Source organism: Mirounga leonina, unplaced genomic scaffold (genome assembly GCF_011800145.1).
Source record: "Mirounga leonina isolate KUSES-001 unplaced genomic scaffold, KU_Mleo_1.0 Mir_169, whole genome shotgun sequence".
Taxonomy (NCBI): domain Eukaryota; kingdom Metazoa; phylum Chordata; class Mammalia; order Carnivora; family Phocidae; genus Mirounga; species Mirounga leonina.
This window is the reverse complement of record NW_023270431.1, coordinates 7,936,213-7,955,224: the sequence shown is the minus strand read 5'-3', so window position 1 is coordinate 7,955,224 and position 19,012 is coordinate 7,936,213. Positions and strand designations below refer to the sequence as shown.

General features: G+C 35.2%; 1 protein-coding gene across 1 annotated transcript in view; it reads left to right on the top strand.

Moving 5' to 3' along the window:
* Window positions 1-19,012, top strand: part of GBE1 (1,4-alpha-glucan branching enzyme 1) — a 281,160-nt gene that overhangs the window by 35,018 nt on the left and 227,130 nt on the right. The window lies entirely within an intron of this gene.

Sequence of the window (19,012 nt, the reverse complement as noted above, 5' to 3'; positions counted from 1 at the left end):
AGTTCACTTTAAGGCTTTAAAGGGCCTTGTGCATTCCATTTCAGCAGGGTGATCTGTGGTGGCAGATCATATTATTGACTTAGGAGAGTTACACCTTCTATTATAATGATCTGAATAGTAGAAGAGCTAAAGAGATGTAAGTTTTCATTATTTGGTTGTCTTTGCTTTTCAACAAGAAGCCTTTCAAACTTTTGTTAAATTGGACAATTAGATGAAATATGCTCTACCTTAGAACTTTTAAATTATTTTTTAGATAATACACTTTAAAATCATAATTATATTATAGGTCCTTTCATAATTTACTTCAGATTCTATTGTCTTTGCATTTTTATAGTAGGAAAAAATAGAAAAATAAAGGTAAAAATACAGTGATGTTATTCATAACATCATTATTCTGAGATCATGGTAACATTTTGATGTATAATCTTGAGATACTTTTCTATGCATTTATAATTAAACAACAAAAGACCTTTTAACCTTTATTATTTTTCACATAACAGTGTACTATGAACATCTTTTTATGTCAGTAAATACAGATTTAAAACTTATATTTTATGTGTGACGTAGCATACATATTCAAGAAAACCGTACCTGTGATTTGCATGGGGGGGTGCTCAAAAATTTGAAGATACTATGTAGGAATATTAATCATAATGGCTAAATTATTCCACATGAACTTTGGGAATTCTTACAGAGAATTTCAAATTGAATTGAATGTACAACCAAAAGATAATCACTGTTATACATCGTTACAGTTGTCCACCCTTATCTGCTGGGATATGTTCCAAGAACCCCAGTGGGTGCCTAAAACTGCAGATAGTACCAAACTCCATTTATACCATGTTTTTTCCTATACATACATACCCATGATAAGGTTTCATTTATAAATTAGGCATAGTAAGAGATTATCAGCAATAGCTAATGATAAAATAGAACAATTGTAACACTATACTTTAATAAAAGTTATGTGAATGTGGTCTCTTAAAATATTTTATTGTACTGTACTCACCCTTCTTCTTGTATGATATGAGATAACAAAATGCCTACATGATGAGGTGAAGTGAGGGGAATGACATAGGCACTGTAACATAGTGTTAGACTACTATTGACTTTCTGAAGTCAGAGCATCATCTGCTGCTGGACCATGGTTGACAATAGTTAACTGAAACCAATGGGCAATGGAACTGTGTACAAGGGGGACAAAATGCTGACCATTTTAAAGATAACATAGAATTAAAGAAATCTTTTAAAAGCCTGGTTCTGACACAAATACCGTATGATTTCATTCATTTGTGGAACTTAAGGAACAAAACAAACAAGAAAAGGAAAAAAAGAGAGACAAACCTAGAAACAGACTCTTAACTGGAGAGAACAAATTGATGGTTAGCAGAGGGGAGGTGGGTGGGAGGATGAGTGAATGAAGTAGGTGACGGGGAATAAAGAGTACACTTACGATGAGCACTGAGTAATGTATAAAATTGTTGAATCAATATATTTTACACCTGAAACTACTGTAACACTGTATGTTAACTATACTGGAATTAAAATTAAAAAACTTAAAAAAAAATTCTGGTTCTGACAATAATTTGCTGAGTGATCTTGGTCAAATTGCTTAGTCTCTCATCCTTGGGTTCTTTCTCATTTGTGTAATTTAGAATTCCTAACACATAGAATTGAGAGAATTAAATGAAATATTGTTTGTAGAGAACTTAGCACAATGCTAGGTACATGGTAAGTGCTCAGTAATAAGTAACAGTTCTTATCGAAATCCCTTCAGGCTATTAAGACATTGTCTATGATTGTAAATGCCCCATGGTGAAACATACTGAGGGAACCATTTGTTCAGTCTCTGTTCCTTAATGGATGCTGTCCTAGATGCCGAGGATGTAAAATTAAACAAAAGATGATCCTTGGCTTTATGGTACCCACAATTTGGTGGAGAAAAATGTCAGCAGGGAAATTTATAAAACTGTATGATTATACCATTGGGACAGTTTGGCCAGAGCTCTTTGTGAACCCTGTCTTGGGAATTATTGGCCCATGAGCAATGAGGAATCTATGTGAGTTTACAACTCCAGTAGTTTTGATTATGAGTAGGCCACATTAATTATATTATAAGTACCACTATGTGATCTGGCCAGAGCATTTTGGGAACATCAAATTAGAAAACAGTGGCCCATAAGCAGTAAGAGTCCTAGATTGAAGTTTCCATTTTACTGATGTTGAATAAGCTACCAAATTAAGCTTCCGGCATTATTAGCAAACAGATTTGCTTGCACTTAAATGGAATTTAATGTTGGGTTTTCTTGCAGATCTGCTTATAGCATTATGGTCTTGGTTATAGTAGTTTAATTTGGTGCAGGGACTCTTGATAGTATGGTAAGTGAAATTTATAAATGTTCTTTTCCATCCATACTTCATTATAAAACCTACAGAGTAATATAGCTCAGTAAAACTTAAATACTTTAATCTCAATTTGGAAATATTTAAAAGAATAAAATATGCAATTGGGGAAATAATTAGCTGGGACATGTAAACAATATAACAGACCACCCTACTTGCCAAACTGTACCATGGTTGCGGTCCTATTCTGTTCGGTCTGTTTTAGGTCATTGGATATAAAAAAGAAATTTGTGTATGTGCGTGTATGATATATATATATATGTATATATATACAATGTATGCATAATATATATGTGTATATATAAGCATATATGATACAATATATTTATATGTACATATACAGATAGATGGGCAGAAAGAAACTTGGTTTTTTTTTTTTTTTTAACTTAAAAGAGATCTTGCTAGTATGTTGGAAGTGACTGTGAAAGCTCTTTGATCTTTTAGTTTTGTAGCTGACAGAATTTTGAAACCTTCGTCTCCCTCAGTAAAGGCAAAGAACTGTCAGGGTATTTGATAGACCTTTGATATTTCATGGCTATTTAGTCCAAAAGATGTGCATTTTTTTGTTGGAGATATATATATGTTCTTAAATTCTTTGATATATATTAGGATAGTGTGTCCTATGCCATTGTCAAAGTGAAAATTGATTCATTTATCATGTTTCTAATATTAAAAATATTCACAAGGATAAAGTTCATGGCTATCTGGCTATATTTAATAAATTCAAGAGTGTGATTGGGTTTGTTGATTTGCCAAGTGCCAATATTTAAGCTTTCTGACCTTTGGCAATTTTTTAGGTAAAAAAAAAATAGTGCTTGTTAGTTTTTATCTCACAATTGATATAATAACCATCCAGTTTGAAACATATATCAGAGGTATAAATAGTATTTGTTTGCGTATTTTGCTTCAGTAAATTAATTCAGGTTCGTTGTGACAGATACATCCACTCCCCAAATAAAAATTTCTGGGCAATTAGAATCCAGCACCAACGTAGTTCCTCCTCTTTTTTAGGCTTTAAAAAATAAAATAAATGCTTTGTGGATTTATTTAGTCAGTGTAAATATGACAAGTTTTATTTTTTTCAAGTGAGTTTTCTGATTATTTTATTTTTTGACCATTTCTATCACTCTTACTTATAACAAAAGGGTTTTTTGTTTTTCAGAAGTTTAGCTTATTAAAATTATTTAGCAAATACTAAGCAACAAAGAATTTAAATTTAGTACGAAGTCCCAATCAGCTGGGAAACTGTAAACTGCAAAATGTCTTGGGTAGTTCTATGGCTAATGGTTAAGGTCAGATACTCTGGAAACAAAATCTTGGATTTACATTCCAGCTTCACCGACTTAATAGCTGTGTGATGTTGGCAAAATTATTTAACCTCTTGTTTCTTCATCTGCCATCACGAGAATGACAGTAGTACTCTTCACACTGGGTTGTTGTGAGGGTTTAAATAAGTTACTACTTAACAGCGCCTAGAATATAGTAAATACTCCATGAGGGTAGTCATTATCATTTATGATTTGTGATATTTACAACTTATTATAATTTTTTTTTCTGTTGACAGACTGGTTTTCGTGTTTTATTTACTATATATTTTATATTTCATGGATGGCTTATATGCTGCATTTTACTTTAAGAAAAATACATATTTAAAGTTATATCACTTGTGCATGGTAAAATATATCCTTTTTGGTATATGTGGGAGATGTCCAAAATAACTTTTGTATTGAAGTGCATTTTTTTTTCCTTTCTTGGTTGGAATTAGGACCCAACTTTGAATCAGAGATTAGAGTATGGATTACAGGTTCTTAGACCTGGACGGTACTTTTCAGTTCAGGCTCTTCAGTTGTACCTGAGGAAGCTAAAACTTTGGGAGGTTATCTTACTGAAGTTCACACAGCTAATGCCATAGACTCAGTCTAGCACTTGTGTCTTTTGACTTCTTAACCTCCCTCTCTGTTTTGGTGAGTAAAGAATTTTTGACAGTGTTTGAGTAACAGCGACATTCATATTAAGAGATGAAAAGACGGGGCACCTGGGTGGCTCAGTCAGTTGAGCGTCTGCGTTCAGCTCGGGTCATGATCCCAGGGTCCTGGGATCAAGTCCCGCATCGGGCTCCCCGCTCCGCGGGAAGCCTACTTCTCCCTCACCCACTCCCCCTGCTTGTGTTCCCTCTCTCGCTGTGTCTCTCTCTGTCAAATAAATAAATCTTTAACAAAAAAAAAAAAAAAAAGAGAGATGAAAAGACATAACCATCATTGATTGTAATCTGTTGGTACATGACTCACATTAAGAAGAATCTGGTGGTAATTTGGAAGATTGGTCGGCGTATGTTCTCAGTAGCATAGCTTATTGTGCAGACTGAGGTCTGCATCATCACCTAAAGCCCCTCTCTACCCCAAACCTGTGGTTTTTGCCATGTAATTTTTCCAAAGAGAGAAACCTGACCACAGAACAGAGTGTTATTTGAGCCAAGACTGTTGAAACATGAAGTTAGACTTCTTCCTAGAAATCAGTAGACTAAGACTGTGTTAGCTCATGTTTCATATTACACGAGAGAAAATAAACTGAAAGGTCAGTTGAACAGTTACAGCATTGCCCTTTTCCAAGATAATCAGCAGAGCATGTAGCAAAGACGTGAACAGGAGCGTGACTGGAAAGACAGTGGCTGATAAAGAGGCTGGCCGTTCAAAGTGCTTGGGACAATACTTGACACTTCCAGGCCTGACCAGATGGGCCGCCTCACAGGGCTTACCATCAGTAATTCTGATTTATTACATTCACACGATATTCTTTTCTAGTTAGGCAGTCAGGTTTTCACATTGTCCGAAGACCCCAGGAATTTTAATATTGACCATTAATCATACTTTGGTAAAATGCAAGGGCAATATATTATTAATTTGTTTGCAACCAAGAGACAAGGCACAGTCATGAAAATTAATTTCTAGCTATATTTTGTTAATTTATTCTAATTAATTAATCTGTTAAGCAATGAAAATATGTGTGCCTTAATGGCTATATTGTAGGTTCTTTAAGTTGTATCATTAAATATCATTTCCATTATCCTAAATGTAGGATTCTAGAGATAAGTACTTTATTATTAAAATAAATAGGGAGTTGTATAAAGCTAAGTAATACCACTAAGCAGAGGATTTCTAGTTTTTCATTAATTGAATAAGAACATTTCATGTTTTTGGTTTTGTAGGACTTAGAACTGGGAGGATCTCAGCAATAACTTGCCCCAACCCCTTCACCTTTATGGCCCAGAACCAGAATTAGGAAAGAACATTTAATAAATAACAACCACTATTTACTTTCAGGACACTGTTTTAAATAGTAGCAGCAAACTTTTAAAAGTTAATTTTTAACAGTTTTGAAATGACCTCATTCTCCCACTCCCTAAAAAGAAAGATTTAATTTCTATATAGTCATAATTTCTACATCTATTTTTTTATGTTTGGATCAGATTTATTTTAATTAAGAAAACATCATAGATTTGGTTTAAACATACTCTGTGTTCTGTTTCTTTTTTTTTTTTTTGATGTAGTGTTCCATGATTCATTGTTTGCGTATAACACCCAGTGATCCATGCGGTATGTGCCCTCTTTAATACCCATCACCAGGCTAACCCATCCCCCCACTCCCCTCCCCTCTAGAAGCCTCAGTTTGTTTCTCAGAGATTTGAAACTCAAAGTGAATGGTTCAAAGAAAACTACCTTTTAAGTTTGGTGGTTTTTTTTGGTTCTTGTTTATTCTTGTTCAAATGCTGATACATCACGAACCTCTCCTATAACAACATATGCAATTACTAAACACTGTGTGACACATGCACAAATTTTAGCTGTTCATCACCAAGTAGTCAAATTATACTTCAGGTCAAGTAAGAGCAAAACTGATATTTAAATAGCTTTTATTCTTTCACATTAGAAAATAGGAGATCAACTATTTGTTCTTAAATGTGATCTGAGGATGCATTTATCGGATTGGCTCTGCATTTGATTGTGTTTTAGATATGGTACAAAATGAGTAAGGTTTTTTTAAAAGGTTAAAAATAATTCACTTAATGTTTGCTTATAATTGAATTAATAGATTTTAGTATTGTACTATAATTAGCATGATAGAACTATTTCATTTTTTCAAAGTTTCATTGACTTCTTTTTCTAATTAGAAATCCCTTAATTTCTTTTTTTTAATATGAGATATGCCATAAAATAATTTATTTTTAATAAATTTACAAATAAATTATTTATACAGTTGATCCTTGAACAATGCAGAGGTTAGAGGCACCAACCCCCTTCACAGTGGAAAACCAGCATATAACTTTTGACTCCCCAAAATGTAACTACTAATAGCCTACTGTTGGCTGAAAGCCTTAACAATAATATAAACAGTCTATTAACATTGTATCTTGTATCTTGTATATATTGTGTACTGTATTTTTACAATAAAGTAAGCTAGTGAAATAAACATTATTAAGAAAATCATAAGAGAAAATACATTTACAGTACTGTATTTATAAAAAAAATCAGCAGTATAAGTGGACCCGCACAGTTCAAACACATGTTGTTCAAAGGTGAACTGTATATAAGTACAACCCTAACATCAATGGTATTATCTTTCTGTTTTATCAGTGGGCAAGCTGAAACTCTAAGACCATTAAGTAAAAAACCTAAGGGCAGTTTGCTAATGAGCCTAGCAATTGAACCCAATCTTTTATTTCTAAAGTCTGATCTTTCTGGTACGCCATCATGCCTGGCACATAGTAGGTGGTCCAGACCATTTAGTCTTAGGCTAATTCCATATGTGAAATAGTTATTTTAATTAACATCGAGTCCCAATTCTCATGAATATTGGTAAGGATTGTGATAGTGAGACTAACTACTTGAATAAAAACCACATACCTGCACAATGCTATGTTTGAATAGAAATGAGATGATGGGAATTAATTGCCTTCCACTCACTTTTCATCCCTTCTAAATCACAGAATGGTTTGCATTCATCTTAAATAGCACCGAATGCTGAGGAGGATGTGTTTTGGGTCCTGGCAGCAGTCGGTGTCTTTATTGGGTCATCACATCCCATAGTTTGCTATTCACTTTTGTGGTTCCATATGTTTGATCTTGATATAGCACCAAGTTGATGAATCGGCTTCCTATGTGAGATCATGTATTTGCTTACAAAGCTGGTTGTTTGGTCACACAGGACCTTCAGGAGGCTGGGGGAAGAATTTCTCTGAGGATTCCTTCCCATTTTCTATATCTTATTGGTCAAAATTTGTCCCATGGAGCCTTTATTCCTCCACACATGCATGTTGTAGAATCTGACCTCCACTGGTAGTCACTTGCGAGTGACAACCTCCATAAGTCCAGTCAAAGGAGTGCATGAAGCTCAGAGGGCCAGTGGGACTGAGTGAATCAGGGAGTGTAGTACAGTTACAATGCATTGTAACTCTCTTACATTTTAAGAGGCTATTAATTTTTTTTATGTTGATCTCAAATGCAGCAATCATTTTTAATACTTTTATTGTCCTAGTAGTATTTATTCATTTCATGCAAAGGTATCACGCTAAGCATTTTTAGGTATTTTATCTCGTTTGATTATGAAAGCAACCTTATGAAGTAGGTTCTGTTATTAGGTTAGGAAATTTAGTCTTAGTTATAGCTGGTAAAAAGTAGGATTGGGATTCAAATCCCAGCATAATAACTTTAATCTTAAACCTAAATCTGACCAGTGTATCACCATTGCTTAGCCACAATCTGAACGTAGTAAGTGCTCACTAAACATTTTTCATTGAGTAGTTACTGTGTGCTGGCACTTTAGGGTTTGGTTGCCTCAGTATGCAAAACAGATAATTTTCCTTGTCTTTGTGGGATTTATATTTTAGCTGCTTCTGGTTTCTGGTTAAAAGTCTTCACCAACGCCTTATGTGATGCTTTCTCACTTTGCTTTTCCTTTACTGTCTCCCACACTTTAGGAACAGTGTCTGGAAGCCACTTTGTGATGTCTTTCATCTCTATGTTTGCAGGGACTAGCATAGCACTAGATACATAGTAGATGTTCAGTAATACATATGGAGTAAATGGGTGGATTTTACCACTCCTTGTTCATCACCTTTACCTAAATGGTCCCATCTCTGGTGTTTCCTGGTAGATGAAGTTGAGTATACACTGAACTGGATAGAGATTACAAGAGTGACTAAGATTTTAAATGGAAGCTTTGAAATTTATACATTTGTTGATTAATGACATTTAAACATTTAAAAATAAGGAACAACATTTAAAAATAAGAAACCACCTGCAGTAGGATACCAATTTAAAAATTCTTTTCAGGGGCACCTGGGTGGCTCAGTCGTTAAGCGTCTGCCTTCGGCTCAGGTCATGATTCCAGGGTCCTGGGATCAAGCCCTGCATCGGGCTCCCTGCTCGGCCGGGAGCCTGCTTCTCCCTCTCCCACTCCCCCTGCTTGTGTTCCCTCTCTCACTGTGTCTCTCTCTGTCAAATAAATAAATCTTTAAAAAAATAAAAATAAAAAAAATAAAAATTCTTTTCATTGATCGATCTTATATAAAAGAAGAGTCTACAAATCCCTGTGCTTTTAATATTGAGTCTATTTTAATAAAGATTTCATTAAGCTTTGGATTCTGCCTACCAAAATTTATCCTTCAAATTGCTCCCTTTAAAACCTGTCTTTGATCATGTCAGTTATCTCCTTTTTAAAGTCTTTAGGGTTTTTATTTATTTTATTGTCTAGCCAAAAACTATCTTTTCCATCCTGATTGGCTTCTAGATTCCTACCCATTCTCTTGCTCTGGCTACACACAGCTAGTTGTCATGTTAACAAGAACCTCCGGGTTTTTACCTATGTATTGTCCTTCTCTGTCTTTTCTCTAGCTTTCAAAATATACTACTTATCCTTCAAGACACAGCATAAATGTCAACTACTCCCTAACGCCTTCTCTAACCTCCTCTTCTCCCACCAGTTCCTTCTGTTGTCTTGCTTCCTCCTCAGGGAATGCTTGCTTACCCCAACCCTCTCCTGTCCTGAGTTGAACACTCTTCCATGGGACTAATGAACTTTTTTTTTTTAAGATTTTGTTTATTTATTTATTTGACAGAGAGAGAGATAGCGAGAGCAGGAACACAAGCAGGGAGAGTGGGAGAGGGCGAAGCAGGCTTCCCGCCGAGCAGGGAGCCGGAAGCGGGGCTCGATTCCAGGACCCCAGGATCATGACCTGAGCTGAAGGCAGACACTTAACCGACTGAGCCACCCAGGCACCCTAGACTAATAAACTTCTAAAGGAAAGGATTTTATTTTATGTAACTGAATTATTAGCACACAATAAATATTTTTAATCTGTAATAAATATGTTGCAGTTTTTGTTGTAGAATACTTATCCTTAATTAAGAGACATAAACTGTTCACTTTAAAGTCTCAAATGCCTAAATCTTCATTTGACATTTTAATACATGGATAATTGTGCATATTCTGGATAGTTTTCACCTGAGAAGAAAGTTCCTGCGAGAAACCTTGAAGTCTTTTTAAAGGCTGATTTAAAAAGCTATTTTTTCTTTCAAAAATCCTATTCCCTCCTCTTTTAACCTTATTTTCCCATTGTTTAGCTATTAAAAATTCCTGTTGAGCTTTTACTTCTGTGCTTATTCTTGCCTCCAATACAAGTCTCCATGAGGAAGCAAACGACAATATAAAATCTTGAAAATTAAGCTAGCAGGGAGGGAATTTCCCCCGTGGGTTCCTTAGGTTTCAGGACCACTCAGAAACACTTGAGAAAGGATTCTACATCCTAGACATTTCTAGATAAGGTATGATCCATCTCCCTTGACCTATCTCCTATGTTCACAACTCTGCCTGAAATTAGAAATTCAGTACTGATCTAGGATGAATTATCTTCCAGGAGAGCAAAGATTTCAGTTTGTTTCTTTTTTTTTTTTTTTTCTAAAATTACTCCTCCTACCTCTGTAAAATAACTATACCCCCTGTCAATCCAATCTATTTAATTTTTTTCCAAACTTTCCATATTCCGTGCATTCAAGTCAATATGGAGTACTTAGTATGTGCTATGTGTTAGTATGCCTTTATTTGTAATTTCCACAACAGGAAAAGAATGGTAAAGATTCTTAAACACTTTTGGAATTTGAGGGGAAAAACCCTTAATGTTTGCTAATACTTAACATATATATTAAAATCTAAATCAGTGCTATAAATAAAAAAAGATAAAAAGTATCCTACAGCATTGCCCCTCACTGAAGTTGCAGCCAACAGTTACTGAGCGCTTGATGGCTACTGTGGGGATGGCTCCAGTGTGATTTCATTGATTCCTTAGAACCTGTATGTTTCTCCCATTTAAGAGGGGAGGAAATTAAGGAAAAGGGAGGTTAAGTGACTTGTTCAAAGTCACATAGAGTATGTAACAGGATATAACCTGCACTTTATTTCTAAAGACTAAGCTGATTCTCTTAATTAAAAGATTAATAGCTTTATGAATGAAATTTTAAGGAGTTTCTTTAAAAAGAAAATGTGACATTTAATTTGAGTTTTTTGTCTCTTGATTCACTTAAAGTATACCTTTTTTGATAAATGATGCTTCATCTCTATTGCTCCTTACCTTCTTGACCTTGGACAACTTAACATATTTAGTTGTGCCTCTGTTTCTTCCTTTGTAAAAAGGATTAAAAACATCAGTGTAGAGATCAAATCTATATCTGTACAAAATGCTAGTTGCTATACTAACTTCATTTTATGTTCTTTGGTTACTAAGAATTTGACCTAGTTTTTAAATATCCTATAAATTCATAGCAAAATATTAAGAGAGATGACTGTAGTAGGAGAGGGCACAGGCATGATGAGCTTGCTGTGTCCTCAGGCATTTTCTTTTTTGAGCCACAGTGATTTCAAAGTGGAATGTGTATTTCTGTATCAGAAGCTATAGGGCTGACCTTGAGGGAAGTCAAGATATTTAGTTAAAGTAATATAATGCTATAATCCTATTTCCGTTGAAATTTTAGTAAATGGGACATTTGTACATATTTTATGAAAGTTCTTATGAATGATTTTTTTTTAAACTTAAACCTTAAATCTGAAGTGTTTTTAAGATAAGGCTCACATTAACAATAAAATTATTACTGCATTTGTTTAACCTCCCAGAGTTGTATCTTTTTTTTTTTTTAAGATTTTATTTATTTATTTGAGAGAGAGAATGAGAAAGAAAGAGCACATGAGAGGGGGGAGGGTCAGAGGCAGAAGCAGGCTCCCTGCCGAGCAGGGAGCCCGATGCGGGACTCGATCCAGGGACTCCAGGATCATGACCTGAGCCGAAGGCAGTCGCTTAACCAACTGAGCCATCCAGGCGCCCGAGTTGTATCTTTTTTAATCAGTAATTTTCCTTGTATTATGTATATATGTTTTTATTCTTTTCGCCCTAAGTCCAAATTAATTTTGTTGATTGTTCCTTACTATTTGATCATTTTATGGAATGTTGTTACTATGTTGTTTAATATGGGTTAGAGTTTTCATACACCCACAAATTATAGCTGAATGATATTCATAAGAAGTAAACACAAAACAAAAAACAAAAAACACATTTTCTCATAGGACTTTGAGACTGTGAGAGGGTTTGCATACTAGTATCTCATTATATCTATAGACCTTTTTTTTTTTTTTTTTTTTGGTCCAGGTCAGTATTTTAAGGATTTTTGAAACATTGCCAATATTTAAATTAGGGAGAGTTCATAGAAAAATGTCAGATTTTTTTGATTCTTGAGTAACTATTTGATCTGGCAAATCACACTTGGTAACAATGGGCTGTAGCTATTAAACAGAAGCTTTTGTTTTTCAGTGGGGTTTGTACTTTCCATCTTATGAGAGTTCCTTTCTGCATTGTTTTCTGTACTCTAAGGCCACCTTCATCTTTTCTCATCAGTTTCACACTTTTGTGTTTCTTTATGTGGGGCATCTCCTCATATATGTGATACTTCTCTGGTTTCTGTGGGTGGTTCAGTTTGTGTCCCCTGGAGTAAAGGCTGTCAATGAGACTGGGGTCATGTCATTTTGTTAAAAGCTAATTTATTTCAGATCATGGATTAAATATAATTTTTATACTTATAAAACCACGGATGTGTGTGCATGCTGCACGCACATGTGTACATGTGTGTGCATGTATGTGTGTGTATTCATATGTACTGGGTATATATATAATACAAAGGGGCAACTCAACACCAAAAATCCCCAAATAATTTGATTAAAAATCTGCAGAGGACCCAAATAGACATTTTTCTGAAGAAGACATACAGATAGCCAACAGACTATCGAAAGATGCTCATGAGAAGATGCTCAACATCACTAATCATCAGGGAAGTGCAAATCAAAACCATGAGATATCATCTTACACCTGTCAGAATGGCTAGTATCAAAGAGACAAATAACAAGTGTTGACAAGGATGTGGAGAAAAAGGAAGCCTTGTGTACTGTCGGTGGGAATGCAAATTGGTGCAGCCTCTGTGGAAAACAGTATGGAAGCACCTGAAAAAATTAAAAATAGAAATACCATACAATTCAATAATTCCACTACTGGATATTTACCCAAAGAAAACAAAAAGGCTGATTCAAAAAGATATATATACCCTGTGTTTACTGTAGTGTTATTTACAATAGCTAAGGTATGGAAGCAACCTAATTGTCCATCAATAGATAATAAAAAGGAAAAAGTGGTGGGTCTACACATACACGATGGAATATTACTCAGTCATGAGAAGGGATGATAAGACCTTGCCATTTGCGACTACATGGATAGCTAGGTGAAAAAAGTCAGAGAACGACAAATACCATATGCTTTCACTTATATGTGAAATCTAAAAAATAAATGAACAAAAAGTGGAAATAGACATATAAATACAGAGAACAAATGGGCGGTTGCCAGAGGAGAGGTGGGTAGTAGGATGGGCAAAATGGGTGAAGAGGAGTGAGAGGTACATTCCAATTAGGGAATGAATAAGTCACGGGAATAAAAGGTACAGTATAGGCAGTATAGTCAATATTATTGCAATAACGTTTTATGGTGACAGATGATCGCTACATTTATGGTAAGCATAGCATAATAACATAGATAGCATAGTAAACATGTCTATCTAATGACAAGTTGTACACCTGAAACTAATGTAACATAGTGTCAAATATACTTCAATTAACAATACAAAAGGGGGTCATTTATGAAATATTCCCACCCACACCTACCACTCCTATAAGCCACTTCACTCCATTGATCTGATTATATGGCATGTTTTTGCTGTCGTTGAAGCAAATGTGGTGACTGTGGTGGTGTTAGGAAGTCTTAAGGCCCCTGCCCACCTCAGGCCATTGGAACCCCACCCCTGGAGCTGAGGAAGAGGCCCTGTGAAAATGGATCTGCATGCCATTCATAGCCGTATCTATATTTTCTTTATGCAAATAGCTGCTTTGCAGAATACTGTTCTATAACTTCTTTCCCTAAAATTAGCAATCCATTTGGGGCATCTTTGCATATCAGCCCATTTCTCTCTACCTCATTCCTCTTAATGACTCTTGTGTAATTTATTGTTTGGATGTTCCACGGTTTATTCAACTAGTCTCCCAACTGTTGATCTGGTAGGTTATTTTCCATGGCTTGGTGTCATAAATAGTGCCATAATGATTATCACTGTACACCATAGATGGCCTTGCTTCTTTGTTCTGTAGATCCAAAGCATAAATTTCTAAAAATGGAATTACTTCGTGATTTTGAAATTTTCATAGCTGATGCCAAATTGTTCTCTAGTTTATATCATACCAAACTGTCTTTGAGAATGTCTTTTCCTCTGCGCTATACTGTGTTCACACAGACTATCATGTTTACTGATTTTTTTAGGTAGAAAGTAGAATTTTCAAGTTTAGGATTTGCACTTCTTTAGTTACATAAGAATTTGAACATCTTTTCATATGTTTATTGGCCATTTGTATTTTTTTGTGAACTATTGGTTTTGTTTTTTTTTAAGGTTATTTATTAGAGAGTGTGCAAGCACATGGGGGAGGGACAGAGGGAGAGGAGAGAGAGAATCTCAAGCAGACTCCCCGCTGAGCCTGGAGCCTGATGTGGGGCTCAATCTCACAACCCATTTTTTATTTAAATGGTACTTATTTGTTATAAATGGTTGGAACAATGCAAGGGAGAAAGTAAAAAGAAACCCCATGAAAGAAATTGTCACTAATATTTGGGGAACATTATTCCTGATATTCTGTATGCTTACATATAGGTAGGAGAATAGAGAAATATCTTGATAGACAGAAATAATATAATGAAACATGAGAAAAATATGTGTTAAATTTAACTTAAATTTATTTGAAACAAAGATACTGAAGTGAAATGAAAGAAATGTCTGAAATTTATATACATCTTCCTTTATACTCAAAAATGTTGTTTTCTGGAGTGTACATCTGTCAACAAAGGGTTTAAGCCATTTACAATATATCAAATAGTACCAAAAAGAATAAAATACCTAGGGATAAACTTAACCAAGGAGGGGAAAACCTGTACTCTGAAAACTATAAAACATTGATGAAGAAATTGAAGATGACACAAAGAAATGGAAAGCTATTCCATGCTGATGGATTGGAGAACCAGTATTGTTAAAATGTCCGTACCATCCAAAGCAATTTACAGATTTAATGTAATCCCTATCAAAATACCAGCAACATTTTTCACAGAACCAAAGTAAATAATCCTAAAATTTGTACAAACCACAAAAGACCCCAAATAGCAATCTTGAAAAAGGAAAACAAATCTGGAGCTATCACAATCCTAGATTTCAAGGTATACTATAAAGCTGTAGTAATCAAAATAGTATGGTACTGACACAAAATTAGACACAGATCAATGGAACAGAATACAGAGCCCAGAAATAAGCCTACACTGTTATGGTCAATTAATCTACAACAAGGAAGACAAGAATATATAGTGGGAAAAAGACAGTTTCTTCAACAAATGGTTTTGGGAAAACTGGACAGCTACATGCAAAAGAATGAAATTGAACTACTTCCTTACACCATACACAAAAATAAACTGAAAATGGATTAAAGACCTAAATGTGAGTTCTGAAACCATAACATTTCTAGAAGAAAACATAGGCAGTAGTTTCTTTGACATTGGCCATAAAAATATTTTTCTAGATATGTCCTCTCAGCCAAGGGTAACAAAAGCATAATTAAACTATTGGGACTACAACAAAATAAAAACCTTTTGCACAACAAAGGAAGCTATCAACCAAACAAGGCAGCCCTCCTGAGTAGGAGAAGATAATTTCAAATGATGTATCTGATTAGGGGTTCATAACCAAAATATATGAAGAACTTATACAAGTCATACACAATTGGTGGGAATGCAAGCTGGTGCAGCCACTGTGGAAAACAGTATGGAGGCTCCCCCAAAACTTAACAGTAGAATTACTGTATGATCCAGTAATTGTACTATGGGCCATTTACCCCAAAGGAAATGAAAACACGAATTCAAAAACATATATGTACCCCTACGTTTACTGCAGCATTATTTACAGTAGCCAAGATATGGAATCAACCCAAATGTCTATTGATAGTTGAATGGATACAGAGGATACAGAAGTGGGTGTGTGTGTGTGTGTATGTATGTTTATAAGTGTGTGTATATACACACACACCCACACACACATAATGGAATATTACTCAGCCATAACAATGAATCATGGAACACTACATCAAAAACTAATGATGTGGGCGCCTGGGTGGCTCAGTTGGTTAAGCGACTGCCTTCGGCTCAGGTCATGATCCTGGAGTCCCAGGATCAAGTCCCGCGTCGGGCTCCCTGCTCGGCAGGGAGTCTGCTTCTCCCTCTGACCCTCCCCCCTCTCATGTGCTCTTTCTCATTCTCTCTCTCAAATAAATAAATAAAATCTTTAAAAAAAAAAAAACTAATGATGTAATGTATGGTGATTAATGTAACATAGTAAAATAAAATAAAATTAAATTAAATTAAATTAATACCAAAAAAAGAAAGAAAGAATGAGATCCTGTCATTTGCAACAACATGGATGGACCTAGAATACTAAGTGAAATAAGTCAGTCAGAGAAAGACATCTGCCATATGATTTCACTACTATGTGGAATTTAACAAAGAAAACAAACGAACAAAGAAAAAAAGAGACAAAGAATGGACTCTTAAAAATATAGAGAAAAACTGGTGGTTGCCAGAGAGGAGGTTGGTGGGGCAATGGGCAAAATAGGTGTACACTGTATTTTCTTCTGTTTTCCTTTCCCTCAGCTCATTTCTTTTACAATAAAATTTACTTTAATCACTGAGGTTATTTTTTGTTATCACATTCACACACATGCACCATTGTCTAGCCATGGTTCTATATTTAAAGACTCAGAGTTCAGCAACGCTGCTGCCATGATTTTAATTCCTCTGTGTATGTTTTTAATCTTTTAATCACCTAGTTTTGGTTTTTTTCCTCTTCAACCATAGTTTATTAGTGTAATAAACTTAAATTTATTTTTTAATTTGACAGTATTTAAAGAATTCCTTAGGTTTGAGGAAATTGCCTTATATAATACCATTAGATTATTCCCTTTCCTTCTCAGAAATGTGTGGGCTTGGCTTTATCTTTTGGTCTTTAGTGTAATGTTCCTTTGAGAAAAACAAAGCAAAACAAAAAAACCTCCCTCTGCTTGCTTTTTTATGACTGGTTGTCTGAGGAGTTCTTTCTTTATCCTTTGAATTTCAGTAGCTTAAATTGGGAGGTGTTGCACATGTGCGTGTTTGTGTTTGTTTTCCAAATTTTTCTTAAAACATAGCATGCTCTTTTTTAATATGCAAATTTAATTCTTTTTTAAGATTTTATTTATTTGAGAGAGAGAGTGAGCATGAGCTGGGGGGCAGGGCAGAGGGAGAGGGAGAGGGACAAGCAGACTCCCCACTGAGCATGGTGACCCACACTGGGCAGGACCTGGAGATCATGACCTGAGCCGAGCCCTTAACCGACTGAGCTGCCCAGGTACCGCAAATATGCAGATTTAATTCTGAGAGAAAAATTTTCCAGCTTTATATTTTTTACATCATTTTATTTGGTTTTGTTCTTCGGAGTCAGCAGCTATCCTTATTTAGAACATTTTTGTCAATTTTGCGTACCTCTTAGCTTCTTTAATATACTCCACTTCTTTGCCTTTTTCTTCTCTAATTACATAAATTTCCAATTATTTATTCATTTAATAATTTGCTATTTTTATTATATGTGCATTTTGTTTCTTGCCAATTCTAATTTATTATTTTCCAGTGACATATTTTGTTCCTCCTTTTGTTTCCTTAGGTGTAGGGGTCTCATTTTACCTCTCATTCTATTGTTTTGTCATATAATCCCTCATCTCTTATTTTTTTCCTCATCTCTTATTTTTATTGAGTTCAGTTTTTTAAAGATTTTATTTATTATTATATATAGAGAGAGCACAGGAGCAGGGGTAAGGGAGAGGGAGAAGCAGACTCCCTGCTAAGCAGGGGAGCCTGACCCGGGGCTCCATCCCAGGACGCTGGAATCATGACCTGAGCCAAAGGCAGACTCTTAACCGATTGAGCCATTCAGGCACCCCTATTGCGTTCATTTTTAATTAAGTTGAAATATAGTGCAAAATATTCCCTGTATATCCCCTACTTGGATTCATGTCATCTTTCTGGGACTTTTATTGCTCACCCCTCAGGGTCTGGGGAAGTGCAAGGAAGCTTATTAGCATTGTTCAGTTCATTGTTCTGGAACCTTCACTTCTGACAAAAAGCACCTACCACCTGCCTCACTTCAGTTTCACCTGTTTTGTCTTAGCTTCTCCCTAGATCTGTTGGTATTAGTGACAATAGTAGTGTTTCGTTGGCATAGCTGTATGGACTCTGGCTCTGGGAGAGGGTCAGGAACAACCATGTGCTACTCTTGGTCCTCCTTGGGAAGGAATCTTTGGTTTCTTCTCGTGGCCACTAGCTTTTACAGTTTGACACGATGTAGTATGTTCTTTCCATGCTTAGTTGATATAGGGCAGACTAGGCAAACTACCGCCCATAGGCCAAATTTGGCCAATAACTGTTTTGTAAATAATGTGTTATTGGCATCAGCCATACCCATTCATTTACATGTTGTCTGCAGCAGTTTTCATGCTTCAGAGAGATAGTTGAGTTGTTGTGAAGTGGACCAATTTACTATCTATCCTTTAACAGGAAAAATCCGCCAAACCCTGTTGTAGGGTAATTTTATTTATCTCTCTGGCTTTTGACTATTTTTCTTTTATTTTCTTAGGGGTTAGAAGAGAGACACATAGGGATGCTCCTTCATCATACTATTTTGACATAGAAGTTGCTATAATGCTGATTTTTAAAAAATTTCATGGAATATAGAACAACTGTATTTTCTCTCTCATACCAAAATGCATGAAATTACCAAAAAATGTTAGATTGGTTCAGTTTGAGATAAGGATGATTTTATCCTGTGAGGTAATTGCTACCTTATTATGTGAAATTATTCACATTATTCCTCTTTAATATCTTTTTTCTTTCCTTTTTCTGAACAAGAGTAAA